Below are 8,325 nucleotides of genomic sequence, written 5' to 3' on the forward strand. Positions count from 1 at the left end.
GTACCAGTCCTCCCAGAGGTTAAGGAATCTTTAGGAAGAGCAGACAGGCAAGTTTGAGATGGCAGAATCCCCCAGAACCCACAAACCATACAGAGATGAGATGGTGGGTCTATTCTTGAGTATTGGTTGGGGTTGTTACTTTCACTAGAGAGCCAGCTGCCAGTTGGAGGGACTCCCTGATGCCATGTCACAGGTCCCATCACCTCATGCCGTGGCTGTGTGAGAGTAGTTCTTCTACACACCCAGAGGTAAATTGGAGGCTTAGCTCTGGACTGAACTGGTTCTTCTGGACCTTCCCATGCTCTTCTGGGTACATTTCTCCATCCAGCCTACAGTTCAAGTGTGGAGTTTGATGGCAGAAGAGGAAAAGGAACCCTATGAGATACTGTGGTCAGCCTTGACAGTGAGTAAATCAGGTGTAATAACCAGGTGTAATGTCTGGGTTAATCCAGAGACACAGAACCAATAGGAGATATATATATGTGGAACTGACTCATGTAATTATGGAAACAGGCAAGTCCCAAGATCTGAAGGGTGAGTCAGCAAGTTGGAGACACAGGAGAGTCAATTCTTTTGTTTCATTCTGAGTTTGAAGGCCTGAGAACCAGCAAAGCCAATGTTGGAGTTCCAGTCCAAAGGCTGGCAGACTCAAGACCCAGGAAGAACCAATGTTTCAGTTCGAGTCTGCAAGCAGGAAAAAGCAGGTGTCCCAATTCAAAAACAACCAAGCGGGAGGAATTATCTCTTACTAGGGGGAGAATTTTTGTTAGATTCAGGCCTTCAACTGATTGGATGTGGCCCACCCATATTAGGGAGGGCAATCTGCTTGATTCAGTCTACCAATACAACTGTTAATCTCATCTAAAAACACTCTCACAGACACACCCAGAATAATGTTTGACCAGAATGTCTAGGGTCCCTGTGGCCTAGGTCAGGTTGACACATAAAATCAACCATCATTTTGGGATTCCTGAGCTACCAGCTCTGCCAGGGAGCTGGTAGATCCAGTAGGGCAAGGATCCTTCACTTACTCACCTCCTTGGATCTCACCCTTCTGATCAGCAATCTCCTCCATGAGGAGACCTGAAAGGAAATACAAAATTTCTCTGCATTTCTGGCTGTGGCAGCTATTAAACTGTACTTTGCTCAAACTCCTACTACCAGAACCCTTAACTGGCTGAGGGCTCCAGCTGCCACACTTAAAATCCATCACATGGTTTACTGAGAGCCCACCTCCCACAGGTTGCTCTAGTCATCCACTCAGAAAGGACTCCTTTGCTGGCACCCAAACATCTTTCTCCCTCTCACTCAGGGTCAGACTCTCATGGAAATCTGACAACTCTCCCTACCTCTTCTGGCTCCCTCCCTATTTCAGGCATTTCCCCCAGTAAAATAATTGCATGGTTAATCACATGGTTAATCATGTCTTGGCGTCCACTTCTCCAAGGAGCTAGACTAACACACTGACCTCCTCCTTCAAAGAGACAGCATCATCTAGAGAGCACACATTTCAGAGTCAGACAGACTTGGACTGCAACCTGAATTTCCCCCACTTACTTGCTGTATCATCTTCTTCAAGTCACAATGTCTCTGAACTTCAGTTTGGCCAGTTGTTGGATGATTAGATAACATATTAAAAGATAAGTAACATGAAATCCAAATTTCTTTCAGGAATTTAGTATCTTAGTGTCTGTTTGGGCTGCTTTAACAAAAGCATCATAAACTAGGTAGCTTAACCAACAAACATTTATTTCTCACAGTTCTAGAAGCTGGAAGATCAAGATCAAGGTGCCAGCAGATTTGGTGTCTGGTGAGGGCCCTCTTCCTGTTTCATAGATGGCTATCTTCTTGCTGTGTCCTCACATGTCAGAAGGGGCAAGGGAGCTCTCTGGGGCCTCTTTTATAAGGTCACTAATCCCATTATTCAGGGTTCCACCCTCATGACTTATTCACCTCCCAAAAGCCCTCATCTCCTAATACCATCACATTGGGGGTTAGGATTTCAATATATGAATTTGCGGGGAGAGGGGCACAAACATTCAGTCTATAGCATTTAGTTATGAGTATTGTACTACTGTCAACTTCTTAGTTTTGATAAATGCACCATGGTTATGTAAGATGTTAACCTTTGGGGAAGGTGGGTGAGGGGTATACAGGAACTTTCTACAATATCTTTATAATTTTCCTGTAAATCTAAAATATTTCCAAAGGAAAAAAAATTAAAGATAAGTTACAAATGAACAATGTAGTAGTTCCTCAATAAGTGATAGAATCCTCCCCTGCCCTTCAGGCTGACAGAATTGAGAACTGCCTCTGCTATTGTATCTGTATGAGCCATGCCCCCTCACCCACAAGTAAGGTTTAGTTGTGGACTCCCCAGGCTGTGATACTGGATTAGAAAGAAGTATTGTTTTATTTAATAGAAAGGTATTTTGTTGTCTGAAAGTGCAGCACTGAGTATTTCCTCACCTAGGAAGGGAGGAAGAAGTTTGTCCTTGATGACCATCCCCAGTGTGCCCCACTTCATAGGGGCCTCCCTGACTACCCATTCCAGAGTTCACACATGTGCACACACATACACATCACCCTGTTTTACTGCCCTCACAGCTATTACCATTAACTGAAATCATATTTATTGTCTCTCCCCCTCCTCCCCCCATCCCTCTAGAACATTGGATACCCCAGGCTCAGAGCTGGGGTATCAATGCTATAGCCTCAGTGCCTAGGACGGTGCCTGCTGCCTTGTAGGCTCTCAGTTTTTATGGAATTTAAGTTCTCTGGTGCAGGTTCTAGCCCCCAGCTTCAGCCACTGTTGTTCAGGCCTCCTCTGCCCTAAAGGCTGATGTCCTGCTCTTCTGTCCTGCCCTGAAGACTGGCACCACCCCTTCCCCATGCCTGGGCTCCATCTTTGTTCACTGGCCCTTTCCACCCTCTTTACCTGTCTGCCAGCAGCTGCCACGCTCCCTGCCAGCCTTAATTCTGCTTAATTTAAGCTCATTTGTACCAATTTCCTTTTTAAGAACAACCATCACAGCCCCCTGAAGAGCAGCACCTGTTCTGGGCAGCCCATTTCCCTTTTCCTAATTAGCCCAGAGCCTCATAGAGAAGGTTCTCCTGAAATGACGGTTCCCTCCCCTCTGGGAGATCGCTGGAGCAGAGCCCAGTTCACAGGCCCAACAGCAGGTATTTCCTGGGAAGCCTCTCTGCCAGGACAGGAGGAAGCCTAGAGAGACTCAGAGATGCTCAATTCCTACCAGGCTTGCAGTCGGTGGAACATTCTGTGAAACTTCTGAATGTAAGGAGACGGGAAGTCCAAAGTGCTTTGGGGGCTGACCTGCCTCCTGAGGTGACTTTTCCTCCCTCACAGTTATGACCCACCCTATATACTCACTGCAGGGGCTTTAGACCTCAGACAGTCCTGGGGGCTACAACACAGGAGGAGGGTCAGTTCTACTCTCGGGAAATTGGAGTGAGAAGGAGGTTCGGGAACAGCGTCCCTGTCCCAGGGAATATTTTTGTTTCACCCTGACAGCTGGCAAAACCACAAGGCCTCACTGACATAAATTTTTGCCCAACCAGAACTACTCTTTCTGTGTAGTGTTCTAGAATCTCACCTCAGCATGGGATGAGGCAGGAGATGGGTGGGCCCCAAGCTAGACATCTACAACTGGCCTCCTGTTCACACTTCTTGGGGTGAGAAGATGGGTTCCAGGCCGGACATTCATTACCAGCCCCCTGTTTACATTTACTGAGGCAAGAGACAAATGGGCTCCGGACTACATATTTATGACCGGACTTCTATATTTTGGGATCTGCACTTCGATATAAGAAACAACAGTAATAGGGTAGATAACTGGACATGGGACACTTTTATGGCAGGAACAGAGAGGGGCTAAACCCTTGTTTGAGGAAAGGATCAAGAGGTCACATATTTCCCATCCTTGGGGAAAGGGAGACACTGCACATGCGCAGAAAGCCTCCTTGAGGGTCAAAAAGAGGGGGCACCACCCCAGAATATGTGATGCTGCCCCGCAGGCCTCTGGGCTGGAATCCATCTTGGAAAAAAGTTGTGCATGCATGTTGGGGAGGGCCCTAGGGCAGGTCAGGTGTGGAAAAGGAAACGAGATAATTGGCCAAAGGTAAACAAAGACCCGGAAGAACTGCCCTATGTAAATGACTTCACCGCCTCTTTACTGCGCTCCCCCTCACTAGTGAGGATGCCCACACCCTTTCTCTGCAGGTGCTTCCATCTTCATTAGAAGGAAGGTGCTTCCTTCTGCCTTCTGCAAGGCAGAAGGTATCTCTGCCTTGCTTCCATCTTCATTAAACAAACTGTTTCTCTGTGTGCTCTCCCACTTGTTGTGCTATGTCTCTAATAATAAAGTTTGTACCTGTTTTTACAGTTTTTGCCTCTGTGAGAAATGTATTTTTCAATGGGGGCAAGAGCCAGGGGGTCTGGTGGCTAGGATTCCTGGTTTTCATCCAGGCTACCCAGGTTCAATTCCTGGGCAGGGAATTAAGATCTCGCTTCACGCCACTTCTCACTGCTGCCTCTCCAAGATCAGGGAGACCAGACTGTCCTAGCACATTGTCACATCCCCCTCTCACTTTCTGCTGCAGAAGACTCATTAGCATATAATTAATTCATCTTGCATTTCATGGAAATGAAGCCAAGGTGGGAAGTGGGGAGGCAGAAACAAAAGGGCCCAGGAGACGGCCCTTTTTCTCCACCCAGAAGAGGAGAAATTGCTGGGGCTAGGTCGGCCAGGGTGACAGGACTGGAACTTTGGCCTCAGCCACATGAGGTGTGAGTCCCATCTCCACCATTAATAATTCACTGTGACCACTGGCAAGTCACTGAACTCTCTGAGTCTTGGTTTGCACATCTCTAAGGTAGAACTTTTAATACCTGCCTGCCTTACACAGCTGCTGAGAATAAACAAGATAATGTCAGTATCTGGTATAGTATATGGTATTGATATCTGATACATAAGGAGTACCCAATAAATGGTAGCTTTTATTACCACTGGAAGGCTTCAAAACAATGAATGAGGCCACCTTTATCTTATTTCAGAGAGCATCACATTACCTCATCATGTCAACAATTCTAACCTAAAAGTCCACTGGAGCTTGCTGAGGATTTGGAGGGCCTCACAGATATACCTTGCAGAGAGATACAGGCCATTTCCACAACTACACATGAGGGACTTGGCCTCAGACCTTGAACTCACTGACTTTTAAAACTAATTTGCTATTAGCTAGATTGTGTTCCCTATAACATTTGTAGTGGTCTAGATTCAAAAGCAAAACAAAAACAAACCACCCACAACTAAAAAAGAAATGGGTATTTTCTGGGCTCTGCAAGTGTGACACAGAGAATGGGGTCTGTGTTCCAACCATACAGATTCCAGGGTCTGTCTCCTCCTAGGTAGTCTACATGGGGATGGCTTTCTGGTGCAAAGGAAAGTTGATGGCAAGATTTGAACAAAAGCAGAATGTAGGGCTTAGAATTAAATAATGCATTAAGAAAATAAGCTCTGTCTGAGAACTAATTCAACTATGACCTGGGCTTTACCAGTTCACCAGCCAGTGTTTCTCAACCTTGGCTGTGCATCTGAATGTACTGGAGAACTCTAAAAAATAGTGGTTTCATGCACTCTTCCCCAGCCAGGTAAATTAGTCGGGGGTAAACTCTGAGCATCTTTATGTTGTAGAAGTTGAGAACTACCGCTCCTGGAGGGTCAGTGTGCCCACCTGCTTCCCAGCTCCTCCTGTCAGAGCCTGAGCTCTGAAGGCCTAGTCAGTGGCCCTGTTGGTTCTTCTGGGAAGTATGAAAACTTAGAGTCAAAATCACACAAAGTGGAGAAATCACATGAGACTAATGTCCAAAAGAGATCATCACAGGGGAGCTGGAGGCCTAGCGGGACAAATTCTAGATTCCCGAACTACAGCAGTGGTTCTCACCCTGGCCACCCACTAGAATCACCTATGGAGCACTAAAAATGATAGTGCCTGGTTCCACCTCCAGAGGTTCTGACTGAGTTGGTTTGGCATAGTGCCAGGGCCGCCAATTTTTAAAAGCTTCCCAGGTAATTCCAATGAGCAGCCATGGTTGAGAACCCCAGGTCCAGAATGTCCTTGGCCTCTATTTCTTTGTCCCTGGAATAAATTTACAAAGGACTGCAGAAGGTTGGACAGGGAAAGAACAAGCTTCCTCCTCTATGGAAATAGTACACATTTCAGAAGACAGGAAGTTAGTTGTGGTCGTAAGAGCCAGTCTTTACCAGGAATGTGAGTGACCAAGTTCAGTTAAAGTCACAGCTTCAGACAAAAAGCCTAAACAGCGAGGGCAAGACTGGTAGCAATTGTGGAGGGCCCTGCCATTCGCTTAGTGGCTTTCATGCCCTGCCGTACGTCCCAGAGGGTGTCCTGGAGAAGGGAATCTCAGGGAGGAAGCGAATAGGTCAGAGCGGCACTGGGCAGCATGCTCTGTTGGACTGCCTTCTTGCCTTGGTCTCAGAAAAACTCCAATCCTGGGCTTCCCTCTCCCTTGGACACTTTAGGGTCCTTGTGGGGGATGGGATCACTCCCCTCACCAAGTCTGGGGGTTCCATGGGAGTTGGCAGGGCAAGGGAAGGAGGGAAGGTTGGGTTGGACTTTGAAAGCCAAGTTGTCTGGCAGAAGTCGTCGGGGTGTTGGTTTAAACCTTGGAATATCACTTGGCTGGGGTGTTGGAAATCCAAGGAGCTCTTCTTCTCTGGTGTTCCAGTATCTCTTTCAGAATCCTCTATGACCAATGATGCTGATTGGTTACAGAAAAGGAAAAAAATTCAAGGAGTGGGCTAGAACAATGAGAAGAAATTTCTTCTATGAGACGAAATTTGCATCATAGTGTTTGGTTTGTGTTTACTTCCTATGGAAGCTTCTATTGAGGTTATCAACAATTCTGGGGGAAATGATTATGGACAGAATGATCATTACAATGATCACTACACTTCTTTTTTTTTTAAGTAACAAATTGCTTCTATTGCTGAGAAAATCTCAAACATTCTGAATTGAATTCTTAAAATGTATGCCAGTGTGCTCTCAGAGAAATATAGTGTGAGCCACTTATGTAATTAAAAAAAAAAATTTAGTAGTCACATTGAAAAATATATAAAGGCACAGTTGAAGTTCATTTTAATAATATGTTTTACATAACTCAATATACCCAAAATACAGCATTTCAATATACAATCAATATATACATTTCATTAATGCAGTATTGGAAATAACACACGTGCCCAGCACATGCACCACAATACAACAGTACCTAACAGAATGTAATGTTAAGGTGAAATGTAGTCCGACCAAAACTGTACATTCCTTCAGTTTTTATATTAAAATTAAAAATTCACTGCAGTGATGCGTTTCTTAGGACACCTTTGGATCTTCTGTGAAAATAAATCGATTCTGAGCAGCCACATTTTGGTCAGTGATCAACAGTATACAATGAACACTCTGCATTAGGATTTGTGGAATTGGGTAAAACTACCAGAGAACTGCTTGAGAACCTAGCATACAAATCAAGAACACTCATGAAACTGCCCAGGCCATTAAGGGTATGCATCTCCAAAAAGCCACCAAGTATCTGAAGGATGTCACTTTACAGAAGCAATGTGTGCCATTCCGCCGTTACAATGGTAGAGTTGGTAAGTGGTCCCAGGCCAAACAGTGGTGCTGGACACAGGGTTGGTGGCACAAAAAAAGTGCTGAATTTTTACTGGACAATGCTCAAAAATGCAGAGAGTAATGCTGAACTTAAGGGCTTAGATGAAGATCCTCTGGTCACTGAGCACGTCCAGGTGAACAAAGCCCCCAGGATGTGCCACAGGACTTAGAGAGCTCACAGTCAGATCAACCCATACATGAGCTCTCCCTGCCACGTTGAGATGATCCTCACTGAAAAAGAACAGATTGTTCCTAAAGCAGAGAGGAGGTTGCACAGAAGAAAAAGATATCCCAGAAGAAACTGCAGAAACAAAAACTTACAGCACAGGAATAAATTCCACAAAAACTAAATGCAAATAAAAATTAAAAAAAAAATTCGGTCCTTCAGTCATACTAGCCACATTTCAAGTACTCAATAGCCACCTGCAGCTAGTGGCTACCATATTAGATAGTACAGGTCTACACTAAGACCCATAATCCATTTTCTTGTTCGCAAGTTTAATGCTGTCGTCATCACTGTCATCATCACCACCACCACAAGGGCTTACTGAGCATGTAAGTGCCAGGCATTGTGCCAGGTTCCTTTGTGAGGGATGACATTCTCTGGGATTAGAC

The 8,325-nt window shown here is 45.3% G+C and overlaps 1 pseudogene across 1 annotated transcript; it reads left to right on the top strand.

Annotated features, from left to right (window-relative positions):
* The first annotated feature begins 7,573 nt into the window (after window positions 1-7,573).
* LOC307184029 (large ribosomal subunit protein uL22-like) lies at window positions 7,574-8,044 on the top strand (annotated as a pseudogene). The gene has a single exon. The product of its transcript is annotated as a large ribosomal subunit protein uL22-like (transcript).
* The last annotated feature ends 281 nt before the right edge of the window (window positions 8,045-8,325 follow it).

Source organism: Stenella coeruleoalba (genome assembly GCF_951394435.1).
Source record: "Stenella coeruleoalba genome assembly, chromosome: 3".
Lineage (NCBI taxonomy): Eukaryota > Metazoa > Chordata > Mammalia > Artiodactyla > Delphinidae > Stenella > Stenella coeruleoalba.